Source organism: Mesoplodon bidens (assembly GCF_964165515.1).
Source record: "Mesoplodon bidens genome assembly, chromosome: 20".
Taxonomy (NCBI): Eukaryota; Metazoa; Chordata; class Mammalia; order Artiodactyla; family Ziphiidae; genus Mesoplodon; species Mesoplodon bidens.
In genome coordinates, this window is record NC_138181.1 from 7,964,941 (window position 1) to 7,983,481 (window position 18,541).

An 18,541-nucleotide genomic window follows, 5' to 3' on the forward strand; every position below is an offset into this window, starting at 1 on the left:
AGGGTAAGGATGGGGCCTACCTGAGGAGGTTAGTCAGCATGTTGATGTAAGGAGAAAGTGCAAAATGCAGGATCTGACCCCCGTGAGCGCTCCCCAAGTGATTGCTGTCATTATATAGTACAGAGGATTTCCTAGGGCTGGAAAAGAATAACTTTTTAATTTATAATATTAGCTTTTACTGTTAAGATATCCTGAGTTCTGGGCATTGGGCAAGAAAGAGAGCGTCAACACCCAGCAGGTAGCAATGACTTAACGGCCACAGTCAGGTGCTCCTTCTCGGTTTCAGGCAGGGGCATCAGAGGGAGCAAAGGTCCTCACGGGGGACGGTGAGGTGTTCCCATCCAAAATCTGCCAGCAGGACTCAGGGAAGTGCACCTTTAGAAGGCGCTGACAGAGAAACAGAAAAATCTTTTAAGCAAGAGGAGAGGGATTATCTACTTTGTAATCTGAATAGATAAGCAGAGAAACCCACACTATAAAACATATTGTAAATATTGTGAAAACCTTGAGTGAGGCCTGGGTCGTTTTTCTGTTTTTTGTTTGTTTGTTTGTTTGTTTGTTATTGGAGGATAATTGCTTTACAATGGTGTGTTAGTTTCTGCTTTATAACAAAGTGAATCAGTTATACATATACATATGTTCCCATATCCCTTCCCTCTTGCGTCTCCCTCCCTCCCACCCTCCCCATCCCACCCCTCTAGGTGGTCACAAAGCACCGAGCTGATCTCCCTGTGCTATGCGGCTGCTTCCCACTAGCTATCTATTTTACGTTTGGTAGTGTATATATGTCCATGCCACTCTCTCACTTTGTCACAGCTTACCCTTCCCCCTCCCCATATCCTCAAGTCCATTCTCTAGCAGGTCTGTGTCTTTCTTCCTGTCTTACCCCTAGGTTCTTCCGCAATCCCACTACTGGGCATATACCCTGAGAAAACCATAATTCAAAAAGAGTCATGTACCAAAATGTTCATTGCAGCTCTATTTACAATAGCCGGGAGATGGAAGCTACCTAAGTGTCCTTCATCGGATGAATGGATAAAGAAGATGTGGCACATATATACAATGGAATATTACTCAGCCAGCCATAAAAAGAAATGAAATTGAGTTATTTGTAGTGAGGTGGATGGACCTAGAGTCTGTCATACAGAGTGAAGTAAGTCAGAAAGAGAGAGACAAATACCGTATGTTAACACATATATATGGAATCTAAGAAAAAAACATGTCATGAAGGCCTGGGTAGTTTTGACAGAGGTGATAAAGGACAACTTGTCCAAGTTCAGGGGAAACGCTAGTAAAGAAATGTACAAAGAAGCAATTGCCGTATTTAAGTCAGCAACTTCTGTCACCTTTCATCGAGGATTCCTAAGTCAGCAGATACAATAACAACACTTTTAACTAGTTTTAGAGGAATGATTCAGTGGTGTGCTGGTGAATGTTAACAACCAGCTCTCTGGAAAAAGAGGAATTGCCTGTATATCTATACCTATGTACATATGTAAATTATGAATTTTACTGATGTAGAGTATTAGTACACAGTTTACAAATACCAATAAAATATACAATGTTCTTTATTATAAATTCCATATAGCCAATTCATTCATTAATTTTTGCTCAATTCTTGTATCTGGTGAAAACCTATGATGGTTGCAGCTGACAAATGAGTGTATTAGTTCCAAGGTGAATGCTTGTCCATATTTTATCTTACGTCAAGAGCAAGACAACACATCACTCGCTTATCAATGGCAAGAATGGCTTTCTGCTGAGTCAGGTAACTGTGTTTTAATATTAGAAGAATATTTCCACCATTTTTTGTGCTTTTCATGATGTAACGCTACAGACAGGAGACATTATTAAAGTTAATCTCCAGTTTTCTTAAGTCTAGGAAACAAAACAACAAATCATGCTCTGATGTAGAGCCAATACTCCCAAGAAGTAAATAGTCCACTGAGGCCAGTTTCAATCCACAGCACGCCCACCACTCAACAGGGCTTGGGAGAAAGGCAGCGGCACACGGTTACATGGTGTTCCCGCCATGCAGGTACCTCGCTGTGGCACGTTTACAAGCTCCTTCTCAATCCTTCATCCAGGTCATCAGTAAAAATGTGCCCCACTTGTTGAATGTGACAAAACATGGTGTTTGTTTCATTGTTTAGGGATCACCTATACCCATGTTTAGATGCTGAGATGTTTGGAATTCCAAGGATTCCTTTTATTAAACTTGGCTATCGGTCTAAGAAATGACCTCACTAGGGACTTCCCTGGCGGTCCAGCGGTTGAGACTTTGCCTTCCAGTGCAGGGGGTGCAGGTTCAATCCCAGGTCGGGGAACTGGGGTCCTGCATGCCTCTCAGCCAATGGGCCAAAGCATGGAACAGAAGCAATACTGTAACAAATTCAATAAAGACTCTAGGGATGGTCCACAACAACAACAACAAAATCTTAAAAAAAGAAATGACCTCGCTCAGTGGTACTTGAGCCAGCTCATACTGGCTCAAAAAAGATAATTATTCAGTTTTCAAGGATTTTGCAAGCTGGCTGTTAAAAACAACCATTACTAAAAAATAAATTATATAGACGTATAATTAAATAAGTCATATTTTAAAAGTTTAAACAAAGATATTAAATAATCAAGAACCGTTACTTCTTATCAATTTTACCACACTGCACCATTATCATTGCTCATGGAGTTATTCAAAATACATGAATATAGTAGCATATAAGAAGAGGTGGGACAAATAGAAATCAAATAGTAAGACGGTAGCTTGAAATCAAAATAGATATGTAACTTCAAAGACAAACAGACTAGTCCAATTAAAAGACAAAGACTGACAAACTAGATGCACAATAAAATTTAATTATGCTGCTTGTAAGAGACATACTTTGAACATAAGGATGCAAATGTTTGACAGTAATAGGATTTTTTTAAAAAGATACAGCATGCCAACACTAACCAAAAGAAAGCTGGAAGAGCTATGTTAATCACAGTAGACCTTAAGGGAAAAATCATTGTCATCAGACTAGTAAAACAATTCTATATTTTGTATAAAGGTAGTAACAGGCCTTGAACCATATAAAGCAAAAAATAAAAGAAATGAGGGAGAAATCATCACAAGCACTAATCCATAATCACAGTGAGATATTTCAACATACCTCTCTCAGGAGCTAATAGAATAAACCTGAAAAATTCAATTTTTCTACCCTTTTACCTTTAACTTCTCTATGTCCTTAATTCAAGAAGTATCTCTTATAAGCAGTATAAAGTTGGTCTGACACATTTTTAAAATTAAACAATGCTATTAACACTCTTGAACACTCAACAGCTGTAGGATACGCATGCTTTTCAGGAATAAATAGAATGTTTACAACAACTGACCGCATGCTGGGCCAGAAAGCATGTCTCAGCAAATCTCTAAAAATGGAAATTACACTGAGTGCATTCACTGATCACAGTAAAATTAAGCCAGAAATCAAAAACAGAACTGAAAAATCCCCAGGTGTCTGGATACTAACCAATAAACTTTTAAATAATTCATCATCAAAAACTACTTAGCAATGAATGATAATAAGAATATAAATCCTTCCAGATGGAGAAACCTCTAAGAGGGCATCTTTTGATCTATCCAGTGAAAGTGGTGAAGAGGTCCGCTCCCCTCAAGACGGGCTGTCCTGAGATCTCGGTCATTTTTGTTTTGTTTTGTTTTTTGTGGTACGCGGGCCTCTCACTGTTGTGGCCCCTCCCGTTGCGGAGCACAGGCTCCGGACGCGCAGGCCCAGCGGCCATGGCTCACGGGCCCAGCCGCTCCGCGGCATGTGGGATCCTCCCGGACCAGGACACGAACCCGTGTCCCCTGCATCGGCAGGCGGACTCCCAACCACTGCGCCACCAGGGAAGCCCATTGGTCATTTTTATTAACGAAGCACACACTGAGCCTCTGCCTGAGAAGAGGGCTCCCTCCTGCTTGCGTCTGGGAGGTCACTGGAAGCAGATGGTTAAACACCTTGGATATAGACCCTGGGCAGCCACCCCAATGGAACACACTGTTTTACAGTGAGAAAGGGTACAGTCTTTCCTTCTAGCACCCAGCATTACTCTCCCAGGAGAAGAATGCCCACCCCCATCAGACCATCCAGACGACCTCCTCAGCAAAGGAGGCCCTCTGAGACTCTGGTTCCTTCTGCCAGTGTGGTTCCTGATGGCCCTTACCCTTAAGGGACTACTGCCTTGACTTTCACCTGGATAAAGGACCTGCCTTCTGATGCTTGAAAATCACATAAAACACACATAAAACCACAAACACATAAAACTCTCAAAAATATTTTAGTTTGAAATTTTATATTCATCACAAATGAAGATCTTGTGTTACAGCCTCCTACTAAGTTTGCCTGCAGCCTTCCTAATGTATTTCCTGCAGCTCATTAAAATCATGAAGCATTTAGGGTATTATAACAAATATAATATTCAAAAGATAATTTTGGGTTTTTTTTTAAACATTCATCAGTACGTTAATTGGAGTAATTACCACTAAGTGCTGTAACCCATCCCCCCAAATCTCAGTGGTTTAAAACAACAAAGGTTTAGTTCTCTTTCAAAGCACTACAGTGACTTGGGGACTCAGGCCACCGCCACCTTGCTGCTGCAGTGTCATCCAGGTATCGTGCAGCAGAAGCAGAGGCATACAAGGGACTTCAGACCAGACAGGGTCAGACTTAGCCTCTCAGCCCTGGAGTGATACACACTGGCCATGCTCACATTCCATTGGCCAGAACTAGTCACATGACCCTACCCTGATGTCTAGGGGCAGGCAGGTGTGGTCTCCCGTGATCAGGAGGAAATGAAGTGGTCTGTTAAACCTGTAACACTGTCCCGGCCTCAAGTGGACATCAAACCTCCCAGGCCTTTAAGGAGGAAGGAGGAAGGAAGTGGCCTTTACTGATGTAAGTACCAACTTCACACACATTGTGTTTAAACAGAAAGAAGATTTGTGAGCCAGATGCCGTTATCCCCATTTTATAGATGAAGAAACCAAAGCACAGAGTTAGTAAACAGGCAAGTGAGGAGTTGATCCAGTTCGATGACTCCAAGGCCATGTGCTTTCTCGATCATCTCAGGTTGGGCCCACCTGCATCAGAGTCCTTGAGGTGCCTCTTCAAATTGTGGGTTCCTGAGCCCCGCACCACACTTACTGAATAAGAACCACTGGGTACACGAACCTGTACTCTTAACAAGTTTCCAAGGGACTCCATCTTGTTACCCCTGGAATTCAACAGCAAAGTCTAAATAATCCCTTCCAAGAAAGTAGAACAATGCATGGGCAAAAGAAAAGATTCAGTAGGTTTAAGAGGGGAGGCCTTGTGGAAAATTGAAAATCCTGCAGACGAAAGAGTCAGAAGCCGTGGACACTGCTCCTTGACCAATTAACCTCCTGAGTGACATTAGGAGCCACTCACCCACACTGAATCTGTTCCAAAGAAAGATGACATTTTCTCCACCAGAAAACATTGGAATCAGGCTAAATGATCTTTTTTAAATTTATTTATTTATTTATATATGTATTTGTTTATTTATTTTTGGTTGCGTTGGGTCTTCGTTCCTGTGCGCAGGCTTTCTTTAGTTGCAGTGAGCGGGGGCTACTCTTCGTTGTGGTGCGCGGGCTTCTCATTGCGGTGGCTTCTCTTGTTGCTGAGCACAGGCTCTAGGCGCGCAGGCTTCAGTAGTTGTGGCACACGGGCTTAGTTGCTCCGCGGCATGTGGGATCTTCCTGGGCTCCCCTGCATTGGCAGGCAGATTCTTAACCACTGCGCCACCAGCGAAGTCCCAGGCTAACTGATCTTTAAAGCCCACTTTGGTTCTATGATAATGTGAGAACTGTAAAGTGAGGCAATAAAACAAATACAGAACGAAAAAAGTAATAGTAACATTTAAAATAACAGCTTAACCCAGCAAGGCTTTTTTTTTTTTAAACAAAAATGAGCTGCTTCTAAAATTTACAGGGGAAGGCAAAAGAACTAAAATAACTAAAAACAACTTTGGAAAAGAAGAATACAGAGAGAGGAATCACAATACCCAGTTTTGCGACTGACTCTATAACTGCAGTAATCAAGACAGTGTGGGATTTACTGGCAGAGGAACAAACAGGTAGATCAATACAACAGATTTTGGAACCCAGAAATAGCTCTGCGTCAGTATGGCTGATGAATCTGTTTACAAAGACACGAAAGCAACTGAATGGAGGGAGTATAGTATTTTTAACAAATGGTGTTGGAATAATTGTTTATCCATATGCAAAAAGAAGGAAAGAATTTCAATCTAAACCTCATACCTTAAACAAAAATTAAATCAAAATAGATCCTAGATCTCAATGTAAAATTTAAAAATATAAAGCTTTTCGGAAAATACATAGGAGAAAACCTTTATAATTTAGGGTTAGGCAAAGAAATCTCAGACATAACAAAGGCATGATCAATAAAAGAAAAAAATCAATAAATAAAAACTTTCACTCTGCAAAACATCCTGCGAACAGGATGCCACAAAAAGGGAGAAAATATCTGCAAATCACGTATCTGACAAAGGACTTGTATGCTGAATATATGAACTTTATAAACTCAATAGTAAGAACATAAGGAATCCAATTTCTTAAATAAGCAAAAGACTTGAAAACAGAACATCACCAAAGAGAATATACGGATGACAAATCAGTACATGAGGAGATGTCCAGAGTCCGTAGCCTTTAGGGAAATGCAAATTAAAGCCACAGTGAGATACCACTTCACAGCTATTAGAATGGCAAAAATAAGAAACAGCAATGCAGAGAAACTGGATGTCTCCATTGCTGGTGGAAATGTAAAATGGTACAGCCACTAGAGAAAATAGCTTGACTTTTTTTTTTTTAAGTTAAACATACACTTCACATATGACTCAGCCATCACAATTTTAGGTATTTATCCTTTGAGAAATGAAAACACGCTCACACAAAATGGACATGAATTTTAATAGCAGCTTTGTTTGTAACAGCCAAAGAATTGCCAACAACCTGAACGTCTTTCCAGCAGTCAGTGGATGAACAAACGTGGGGCATCCATACAATGGGCTGCTACTCAGCGGTGAAAAGTCAGGCACTGCCACCTCTCGAACAACCTGGATGGCCCTCAAGGTCGTTATGTTGAGTGAAAAGGACCCATCTCAAAAGGTATGATCTCCCCTTGTACGACGCTCTCCAAGTGCGACGGAGAACGGACGTTTGGTTGCCAGGGGATGGTCGAGGGGAAGGTGTGACGGCGCCGGGACAGCCACTGTGGAAACGGATCAGTTCTGCATCCTGACCAGGGTGGTGGTTACACAAAGGCGTGTCATGAACTTTCATAGAACTGTACACACATACACATGAACACACAAAAAGAAAGCATGGAAAACAGGTGAAATCCGAGTAAGATCTGCAGTGTTATAGCAATGTCAGTTTCCTGGGTTTGATAAAGCATTATCATTATGGAAGATATTATCATTAGATGAAGCTGGGGTGGATTCAGAACTTTCTATAATATTTCTTCAACTTCTTGTGAGTCTCAATGATTTCAAAACAAAATATAAAAAAAAAAAGCTAATATTTGTTGTGTACTCTCTGTGTAGCCGTACTGTTCTGAGAACTTTATATTTATCCACACATTAACTAGTTGAATCTTTACAGTAGACACTGTGTTCATCACAGTTTACAGATGAGTTTCAGAAAAGTTAAGTACTTTGGGCAAGGATGCAGTTGGTAGGTAAGTAAAAGAGGTGGGACTCAGACCCAGGAAGGCCAGCCCCAGAACCTTGGCTAATAAACAGTATTTAAAAAAAAAAAAAAAAAAAAAGCAAGTCAAAGAAAAGGTCGGCACAGGAGTCAATAATATGGAAGGAAAGAAAAAGGACACAAAGAGAGTACAATGGACACAGCAGGAAAGGCCCCAGAGTGGTCATTCCTCGCTGCTCTGTGTGTGCCCAGGAGGACACATGGTCCCTTTTGACCCACGTGTCTCTAAGGACTGAGGAGGAGCTGGAGAAAGGGAAGGGACACTTTCAAAGGGGCATCGATCAGTTAGAGGAATTGAGGTGATTTCATCTAGAGGAAGTCAGGAAGGTGGTTTAATTACCACCTTGATGAAGGCTCTTGAGACAGTGTCCAGAGGATATGGGACAAAGGAAAGGAGACTTACACTGAAAAAAGACAGTTTAGTTTGACATTAAAAAACATCTTCCCGACCACATGAGGAGGGAGAAAACTAGGACAGATTAGAGCGAGATGACTCTTCTGAGACCTTCTAGAAGGAAAACATGAAACTGGCAGTTCATCCTGCTCACTATTAAACCTGCGTGGACAGTCCCCCACCCCCACGCTGGGCAGGCCCCGTGGAGGGCACGTAATACATGCTATCTGATTGAATCAGCTGGTTATAAAGTAGGTGTGGCCGGTCCATTTTACAGATGAGGAAACTGAGCTTCAGAGAGGCTGAGTTCCAGCCTAAGCCCCTCAGCTGCCAGGATGAGCATGTGGGGTTCAAGCCCATGTTTTTCTGCCTTCAAGCCCAGACTTTTCCACTACATGACACACTCTGCTAGGTTCAAAGAAGTAGGACTTGAAGAGTCCTCTGCCTGCTGGCATTAGAAAAAATAAATCAGTTATGGTCCTTTCCAGCTGCAAAAATATCTGTCCCTCAAAGTGTGGCAACCTGGTTTTACATCGGCTCCATTTCCCCTGATACCTACCAGGCTGATCTTTCAGGAGCTCGATTCATCCAGAAAGTTAACCCATGTTTCTGATTATCATTCTCTTTACAACATCCCTGTGGGTGTCAAGTCGAATGAGAAGAAACTCGAGAGAAAAAGGAAGAACAATGACTCCCGCCTTCTAGATGAGAAGCTGGGCTGCCCCCTCGGGTGGGCGTGGGAAGCGACTCGGGGGCTGCGGAGAGAACCACGGGAAGATTTCTAAACAGAACTAGTGCAGCCCAGGGGAGGTCACCTCAGAACAAACGCCCCTGGGAGGACTCCTCCCATCCAGCCTGTGCAGACGGTGATGCACACGGTCTTCTTCAGCCTGATTATGCGTGTGCGCTCCAATAAACTTTCATTTATGGACACCGAAATTTGAATTTCATTTCACTTTTTGCTGATTTTTTAAATTAAGACGGTGATGCAGCCACGGTTACCATGTCACAAGAGGCATCCACCGAAGTGCCGCAGGTGTGTATTTATGTGTGTGTGCTCCAATTAAATTTCATTTATGGACACTGAAATTTGAATTTCAGTTCCCTTTTTGCTGATGTAGGTTTACAGAAAAATTGAGCAGAGAGTACAGAGTTTCCATATATTCCCAACCACCCCACGGAGTTTCCCCTATTACTCACATCTTGCATTCCTGTGAAACATTCATTACAACTGCTGAACCAATGTGGATACATTATTATTAATACACTTTGCATTAAGGCTCACGCTTGCTTACAGAGTCTATGGGCTCCGCCAACTGCATTATGACACACATCCACCATCACAAAACCACACAGAGTAGCTTCACTGCCCTAAAAATCCTGTGTGCTCTGCCTGTTCACCCTTCCCCACCCCAAGCCCTGGCAACCACTGATCTTTTTACTGCCTCCAGAGTTTTGCTTTTTCCAGAATGTCACAGAGTTGGAATCACACAGTCTGCAACCCTTTCAGACTGGCTTCTTCCACTTAGCTATGTGCATTTAAGGTTCCTCCATGTCTTTTCATGACCTGAGAGATTTTTTTTTTTTTTTTTTTTGCAGTATGTGGGCCTCTCACTGCTGTGGCCCCTCCCGCCGCGGAGCACAGGCTCCGGACGCGCAGGCCCAGCAGCCACGGCCCACGGGCCCAGCCGCTCCGCGGCATGTGGGATCCTCCCGGACCGGGGCACGAACCCGCGTCCCCTGCATCGACAGGCGGACTCCCAACCACTGCGCCACCAGGGAAGCCCTGAGAGATTTTTTTAATAGACTTTTTTTTTAAGAGCAGTGTTAGGATTACAGAAAAATAGATCAGAAAGTACAGAGAGTTCCCACAATCCCCCTCTCCCCACACACTCACAGTTTACAACCTGTATTAGTGTGGTGTGTTTGCTGTAATTGATGAACCAATACGGGTACATTATTACTAACTGAAGTCCACACTTTGACATTAGGGTTCACCAGGTTATGACAGATGTATATGGACGTGTGTCCATCATTAGCTCGTTTCTTTTTATCACTGAATAATTAATACTCCATGGTATGTATGTACCATAGTTTATCCATTCACTGATGAAGGACTTTTTGGTTTGTTCCAATTTGAGGCAATTATGAATAAAAGTGCTAGAAATGTGTGTGCGCATGTTTTTGTGTGGACCTAGTTTTCAATTCATTAGGAAAACACTTAGGAGCATGACTGCTGGATCATGTGGTGAAAATATGTTTCGCTTTGTAGAAATTGCAAACTGTCTTCAAAGCAGCTGTACCATTTTGCATCCCCACCAGCAACAAATGAGAGTTCCTGTTGGTCTACATCCTCGCCAGCACTTCGTGTTGTCCGTGTTTTAGATTCATCCATTCTAATGGTCTGGAGTGGTATCTCAGTGTTGTTTTAACCCAAATATATATTTTTTAAAAGCACAATGTTCAACTCCCTAAAGTAAAAAAGCAAGTTCTAATAAACTGCATAATAAACTTCCAGGATTTAGCCCATAATGGTCATTCTCAGAAATTCCAAGCACACAGAAAGGCTACCTTGAGAGAGAGAAAAAAAAATCTTTAAAACAATTAATTCCTATTGCTGAAGTCAAGGTTGGTAATGACTTGGAACTTGAAATACACTGAGCTTGAAAAAGCCAAAGCAAAATTTGTCTGTTCATCACTAATAAACTAAGATGAACTCTCAAAGGCAGGAGGACACCTGAAGTTTAAAGATTAAAAAAAAAAATGTCTTCTAGTAACCACTTGCCACATACAGGCATTTCCTCTGACATTCCTGGATTTGCTTTAACACAGTTCTCAGATTTAAACTCTGTGCAGTCCTAAATTGCTTTGTACTACTTCTGAGACACTATAACTTGTGGAGAGGGAAGGGGAGGGAGGGCTGGGTTTTTCCTTCTTCTATAGCTTGTCCAGATGTTCCCTTAACACTTTCTATGGAAACTAGAGCACCAGAATAATGGGAAGAAAGATTTTACTGTATATTATTACACCTGCTATGGCTTGAATTTTCACAGTTAAAGATATTCTCTTACTATATTTACGTCAAAGCAGCATTTCACACCTGCATGTTGATATAATGGTTTTGATGTTCATTAACTCAACAAAGATTCAGGCAATAAAGTGCAAATAAATTCTTGAAGAAAGAAGTCATTCAATTTCATATTTTTTTTCATCCACTTGCCATATGAAACTTAACATGGTCAAAAGTCACATAACACATCTACCTTGAAAAATTATTGGCATCTTAAATTTTTAAACAGCCCATTTTATGTTCCCATTCTTAATAGGCATGATATAACCCATATAAAACAAGTGCTTTATCCTCAACTCTAGATCTGCTGTTTATGGCAGCTCCTCAAAAGCCTTGGAGATAGTCCATGATGAGGTGGCAAAGATGCCTGAAAACTTTTCCAAACCAAATGGCAAAACATTTAAGAGAAGCATCAAAAAAGAATTTGCCAGGAATAAACCTAACATGTGGAATACCTTTTCTTTGTATTTTGAGGATGCATTTTTGGAGGATACGTTCAAATACTTCTGTTTTTAACCACTGGCTACCTACAAGAACTGATGCTAGGCGTCCCCATATTTTATATGGCAACACCTCTGGTGTAAGAACCTTCAAGTAAAAGCTGAAACACCCACACTTTGGTAATGCTAAGAAAATTCTCCCCATTATTTTGCTGTCAACCTAAGCAGAGTGACTATGCATTCTGCTGAAAGCTTTTTTAAGGGGAGTTTTGGGGCTAGTAAAAGTAAAATATAGTCTAACTTATTTAAAATTTCCAGAGAGGGAATTCTGACCCAGAGCATACTTGATTATCATGCTGAATTGAGGTGTCTTTGCCAGGTCAACCACATACCCTCACTAATCATGCTGTGAAGTCTCCAGGACAGAAGAGGTACAGATGTTTAATGTAGTACTAGTAACTGGAAGATTTTTGTAATTCACTCCTTTCCTTTTACACCCACAGCTTGATAAACATACTACTCCCATCCACACCAAAGATGGAAAATTTTCTAGCATATAGTTATGGGTTGAACTGTGTCCCTCCTCCCCAACAAAAACAAAAAAAGATACATTGAAGTCCTAATACCCAGTCCCTCAGAATGTGACTTATTTGGAACCAGGTTCTTTTCAGATGCAATAAGGTCACCTCACTGGAATCAACTGGTCAATGGAATAGGACGGGTCCCTAATCCAGTACGGCTGGAGTCCTCATAAGAAGACGATGTGCAGACACAGGGAGAGCACATGACAACAGAGACAGATATTGGAGAGATTGAAAGATGCAGCTGAAAGCCAAGAAAGGCCAAGAATCAACACCACTACAAGAAGCTAGGAAAAGGGAAGGAAGAACTGTCCCCTACAGGCTTCAAAGGGAGCATGGCCCTGCCCACAGCTTTCAGACTTACAGATTTCAGACGTCTGACCTCCAGATTTGTGAGACAATACATTTCTGTTGTTTTAAGCCACTCAGCTTATGGTAATTTGTGTGGCATCCTTACAAAACTAATGCACAGCATGATCAAGTGGGATTTCAGCATACACAAGACAACCAATGTGATATACCACATTAACAGAATCAAAGATAAAAATTATGTATTCGTCTCAATAGATGCAGAAAAAGCATTTGATAAAAACACAACAGGCTCTCATGGTAAAACTCCTAGCAAACTGAGTACAGAAAGAACATACCTCAACACAACAAAGGTCATATATGACAAACTCACAGCCAACTTATTCTCAATGGTGAAAGACCTAAAGCTTTTCCTGTAACAACAGAAGCAAGAAAAGGGTGCCCACCGACACCACTCCTATTCAACCTAGTACTGGAAGTCCTAGACAGAGCAATCAGGTAAGAAAAAGAAATAAAAGGTATCCAAGTAGGAAAGGAAGAAGTAAAAGTGACTTTGCTTGCAGATAACATGACCTTACATTTTAAAAATCTAAAGACTCCACCAAAAAAAAGTGCTAGAAGTAATCAGCTAATTCAGTAAAGTTGCAGGTTACAAAATCAACACATAGAAAACAGCTGCGAGGGACTTCCCTGGTGGCGCAGTGGTTAAGAATCCGCCTGCCAATGCAGGGGACACAGATTTGAGCCCTGGTTTGGGGAGATCCCACATGCCGCAGAGCAGGGCAAGCCCGTGCACTGCAACTACTGAGCCTGCACTCTAGAGCCCACGAGCCACAACTACTGAGCCCACGTGCCACAACTACTGAAGCCCACGCACCTAGAGTCCATGCTCTGCAACAAGAGAAGCTACCGCAATAAGAAGCCTGCGCACCGCAACGAAGAGTAGCTCCCACTCGCCATAACTAGAGAAAGCCCATGCTCAGCAATGAAGACCCAATGCAGCCAAAAATAAATAAATATATAAATTTATTTAAAAAAAGAAAACAGTTGTGATTCTACATACTAACAACACCTAAAAAAGAAATAAAGAAAACAATCCCATTCACAGTAGTATTAAAAACAATAAAATACTTAGTAATAAATTTAACCAAGGAGGTGAAAGATCTGTACACTGAAAACTACAAGACTTTGATAAAAGAAATTGAAAAAGACACAAACAAATGGAAAGATATTCCATGTTCATGGTTTAGAATTAATACTGTTAAAATGTTCCTATTACCCAAAGCCATCTACAGATTCAAAGCAATTCCTCTCAAAATTCCAATGATATTTTTCATGCAAATATAAAAACTATCCTAAAATTTGTATGGAACCACAAAAGACCCCCAAGTGGCCAAAACAATTCTGGTAGAGCAGAACAAAGCTAGAGGCATCACGCGTTCTGATTTCAAACTGTACTACAAAGCTGTAGTAATCAAAACAGCATGGTACTGGCATAAAAGTAGACACATAGACCAATGGAACAGAATTGAAAGCCCAGAAATAAACTCATGCATATATGGTCAACTAATACTTGACAAGACATCAAGTATACAAAATGTGGAAAGGACAGTCTCGTCAATAAATGGCATTGGGAAAACTGGATAACCACATGCAGAAGAATGTGCACCACTCACAAAAATGAACTTGAAATGGATTAAAGACTTAAATTTAAGATATAAAACCACAAAACTTCTAGAAGAAAACGAAGAGGAAAAAGCTCCTTGTCATTGGTCTTGGCAGCAATTTCCTGGACATGACACCAAAAGCACAAGCAACAAAAGCAAAAATAAATAAGTGGGACTATATCAAACTAAAAAGCTTTTGCATATCAACAAAATGAAAAAGCAACCTACCGAATGGAAGAAAATATTTGCAAATCATAGATCTGATAAGGGCTTAATACCCAAAATATACAAAGAACTCATATTAATCAATAGCAAAAAACCAAACAACTCAATTAAAAAATCAGTGGAGGGCTTCCCTGGTGGTGCAGTGGTTAAGAATCCGCCTGCCAATGCAGGGGACCCTGGTTCAAGCCCTGGTCCAGGAAGATCCCACGTGCTGTGGAGCAACTAAACCCGTGTGCCACAACTACTGAGCCTGCGCTCTAGAGCCCACAAGCCACAACTACCGAGCCCGCATGCCACAACTACTGAAGCCCATGCGCCTAGAGCCCGTGCTCCACAACAAGAGAAGCCAACGCAATGAGGAGCCCGTGCACCGCAATGAAGAGTAGCCCCCGCTCGCCACAACTAGAGAAAGTCCACGTGCAGCAACAAAGACCCAACACAGCCAAAAATAAACAAATAAATTAATTAATTTTTTAAAAAATCAGTGGACTAACTGATTTTCCAGAGAAGACATCCAAATGGCCAATAGTTATACGAAAAGGTGCTTGACATCACTAATCATTAGGGTAATGCAAAACCACAATGAGGTATTACCTCACACCAGTTAGAATCAAAAAGAACACAAATTACAAATGTTGGCGATGATGTGGAGAAAAGGGAACCCTAGTGCACTGTTGGTGGGAATGCAAGTTGGTACAGCCATTATGGAAACCAGTATGGTGGTTCCTCAAAAAAGTAAAAATAGAACTACCATATGATCCAGCAATCCTACTTCTGGGTATTTATCCAAAGGAGTTAAAAATCAGGATCTTATAGTGCTATATGCAATCCCATGTGCATTGCAGCTTTACTCACAACAGTCAAGATATGAAAACAACCTAAGTGTCCATTAACAGATGAATGGATAAAGAAGATGTGGTATATATAAGACTAACAAGTTATAAATTATAAGATGAACAAGTTCTGGGAATCTAATGCACAGCCTGATGATTACAGCTAACAATACTGTATCATATATTTGAATGTTGTGAGGAGAATAGATATTAAATATTCTCATCACAAAAAAGAGATAGTAATTATGTAACAAGATGGAGTTACTAGTTAATGCCATGGTAGTAATCACTTTGCCATATATAAATACATCAAATCAACATGTTGTACACCTTAAACTTTCACAATGTTGTATGTCAATTACATCTGAATAAAGCTGGGGGGGAATTAAAAATAAAATTAACCATCAAAAAAAAAAAAGGCTAGTACACATACCTTGTGAAAAATGGGTTCTGGAGTCAGATAATGGTTCAGACCCTGCTGCCTGGAGAAACTTTCATGGCCTTCAAAGCTCTTCTGGGATAGCCTTGCTGTAGTTACCCCTCCACAAGGGCCAGAATCCTGTCCAGACCCAGAGTCGGTGCCTTGCTTCTTGTCCCTGCACTTTCCTTAGCAGGGAAATAGCCTCCAGAGACACCACCTAAATGAAGGTCTGTGGTCAGAATTCATGGAGGGCCTCCAGGGACGTGTGAGTTTGTTTTTTGTTTCTTTGATATTTAATAAACCCAAAATAAACTGGGAAACTCATTTTACCTTAAAATTAAAATATACCTAGGATATTTTATGCCATATTCATTAATCCTAAAAATATATTTTATTACTTTTACACATATAAAACAGCTTTGGCTTAAAAGTTGTTGGTATAGATTGACTTGTGTTCACCCAAAATTCATATGTTGAAGCCCTAACCCCAATATAATGGTATTTGGAGATAGGGCCTTCGGAAGGTAATTAGGTTTAGGAGGTCATGAGGGTGGAGCCCTCATGATGGGATTAGTGCCCTTATAAGAAGAGACACTGGAGTATGTGTGTGTGTTGTGTGTCTGTCTGTCTGTCTCTCCCCCTACCACACCCTGCCATGTGAAGACACAGCAAGAAGGCAGAAGTACAAGCCAGGAAGAGAGTCCTCACCAGAAACCCACACACTGGCACTTGGATGCCCAGCCTCCAGAACTATGAGAAAATAAATTTTTATTGGTTAAGCCTCCCAGTCTACGGTATTTTGTTATGGTAGCTTGAGTTAAGACAGCTGTCATATACAAATGAGAACACAATTTAATGAAATGGTGAAAACACCTCAAATTCTGTAGTGGTCATCAGATATCAACTGGGTCAGAACTCCCTCCTTGGAAGTCTTAGGTGCTTTAAGTACAACAAACGTCTAAAAGATTGTGTTTCAGTGAAGCTGCTGTGCTCCTTTGCTTTCAGTAACAAATAAGATCTGTTTATTTTGTGTTCCAGGGCACAGCCCTGTGCCCTGGGGTTAGCTTTCAGGGCAAAGTGGGACAGGAGGAGGGGAGGAAGAAGATGGCTCTCCTGTCTTCTCTCCAGTACACCCTGGCCTGAGCCTGGGCCCCTGCCTGAACCTCACGGCCAGTGATGCTCGCACAAAGCCACAGCATGTTACCGTCAAGAGCTTGGGATGCATCGAGGCTGCTTCTCTGCCCAGCTTCCCTGGTGCCAGCGCCCTGTCTAGAGCACCAGATGAACAGCCCCTCCCCTCACCGCCCCCATCACCTCTGAGATCAGCTCCACTGCCTCGGCTTATTGGGATCACTTCATTAAGGGATGAGCAGAAGGGAACAGACGTGAGGCATCCAGAGAAGGGCAGGAGGAAGTCTCTCCACTTTCCTCTCCATCTTTTCACTCCCCTGTTCTTTCAAGCTGTTTAGAAGACCTCTCACACAATTTCTCAAATTTCATGATAATATTCCCAGAAAGGATGTATAAGACATGCCAGAACCCCAGAGAAAATACCTCTGAAATCAGCATCCCTTTTGCATACTGTTGGGGCCACTTCATAGAGAAGGGCTGACTTTTTTATATTCTATGTTTTTTTGAATCTGAAATGTATTGACAGGTCCATAAAAGCACATTGGTTTGTTATTTTTAATACAGCTGAACAACACAACATGTCTGGCCAAAATCGGTGTTCACAGCAACTGAGGTTCACTGGTGCCATATGTGCACAGCCAACAGCACCTCCCTAACTTTAGGCAGATCTTTGTAACATCCTTCTAGAATTCTCTGTTCAACAAGCATAGCAGGAGAGTCCTTCTTCTTGGAGGTTTTATGAAGTTTTTTACCTTTATCACTTAATGCATCATTTTATAACACTTGGATATGGATGCTTCCATATGATAATCAGAATCCATGAGACAATGGTTTCAGATGTATCATTCATTAAAGAAAGCAATGACTTACATTGCATCATCTGTTTTCATTAAAACGTCTTAAGGAGGGCTTCCCTGGTGGCACAGTGGTTGAGAATCTGCCTGCCAATGCAGGGGACACGGGTTCGAGCCCTGGTCTGGGAAGATCCCACATGCCGTGGAGCAACTGGGCCCGTGAGCCACAACTACTGAGCCTGCGCATCTGGAGCCTGTGCTCTGCAACAAGAGAGGCCACGACAGTGAGAGGCCCGTGCACCGTGATGAAGAGCGGCCCCCGCTCGCCGCAACTAGAGAAAGCCCTCGCACAGAAACGAAGACCCAACACAGCCAAAATTAATTAATTAATTAATTAAAACGTCTTAAGGAAATTGTTCTGTCTTAAAGGCTCTCTTTCTTGTTCATATGCAACCAAATCACCCCTTCTTTTCCATGAGAAATGTTTTATTTTTCCAAGTTAAAGTTGGTGATTTTAATATTTAGTAATAGCCACAATCATTCTTTTTTATTTACCATATGCAGTTGGTAAGAGTTTTATTTTACCATTTTTCTTTACATTTTATGATAATGTTCTCTTTTTTGTTTGATAATGTCATAAGCCTAATTTTCCCTTCTGCTAGGTCTTGGTTATTCCCCCCAAAGGCTGATAATTTAAATGAAAGCATTTAAAACTGAATGTTAGTAGAATGGCTATGTGGTCACATGCATATATGGGGAAATCAGCCTACAGAGAGTGTTAATATTATTTCTTGCAAATTAAGTCTAATGCAGCACATGCAGTAAGCAGCTTCCCTTCAGGGCTGAGCTGATTGTAAAACTGAGGCTAAAGTTTTAAAAAGGTAACAAGA

General features: G+C 41.4%; 1 protein-coding gene across 6 annotated transcripts in view; it reads right to left on the reverse strand.

Annotated features, from left to right (window-relative positions):
* The window catches only part of CSGALNACT1 (chondroitin sulfate N-acetylgalactosaminyltransferase 1), a 328,764-nt gene that overhangs the window by 200,477 nt on the left and 109,746 nt on the right, over positions 1–18,541 (reverse strand). For 2 of the 6 annotated variants that reach the window (XM_081221111.1, XM_081221113.1), the window contains exon 2: positions 15,739–15,943. The exons of the other annotated variants lie outside the window; for them this stretch is intronic. The gene's annotated coding sequence lies outside the window, so the exon portion shown is untranslated. The remainder of the gene's footprint in view (positions 1–15,738; positions 15,944–18,541) is intronic. 6 annotated transcript variants of the gene reach the window in all.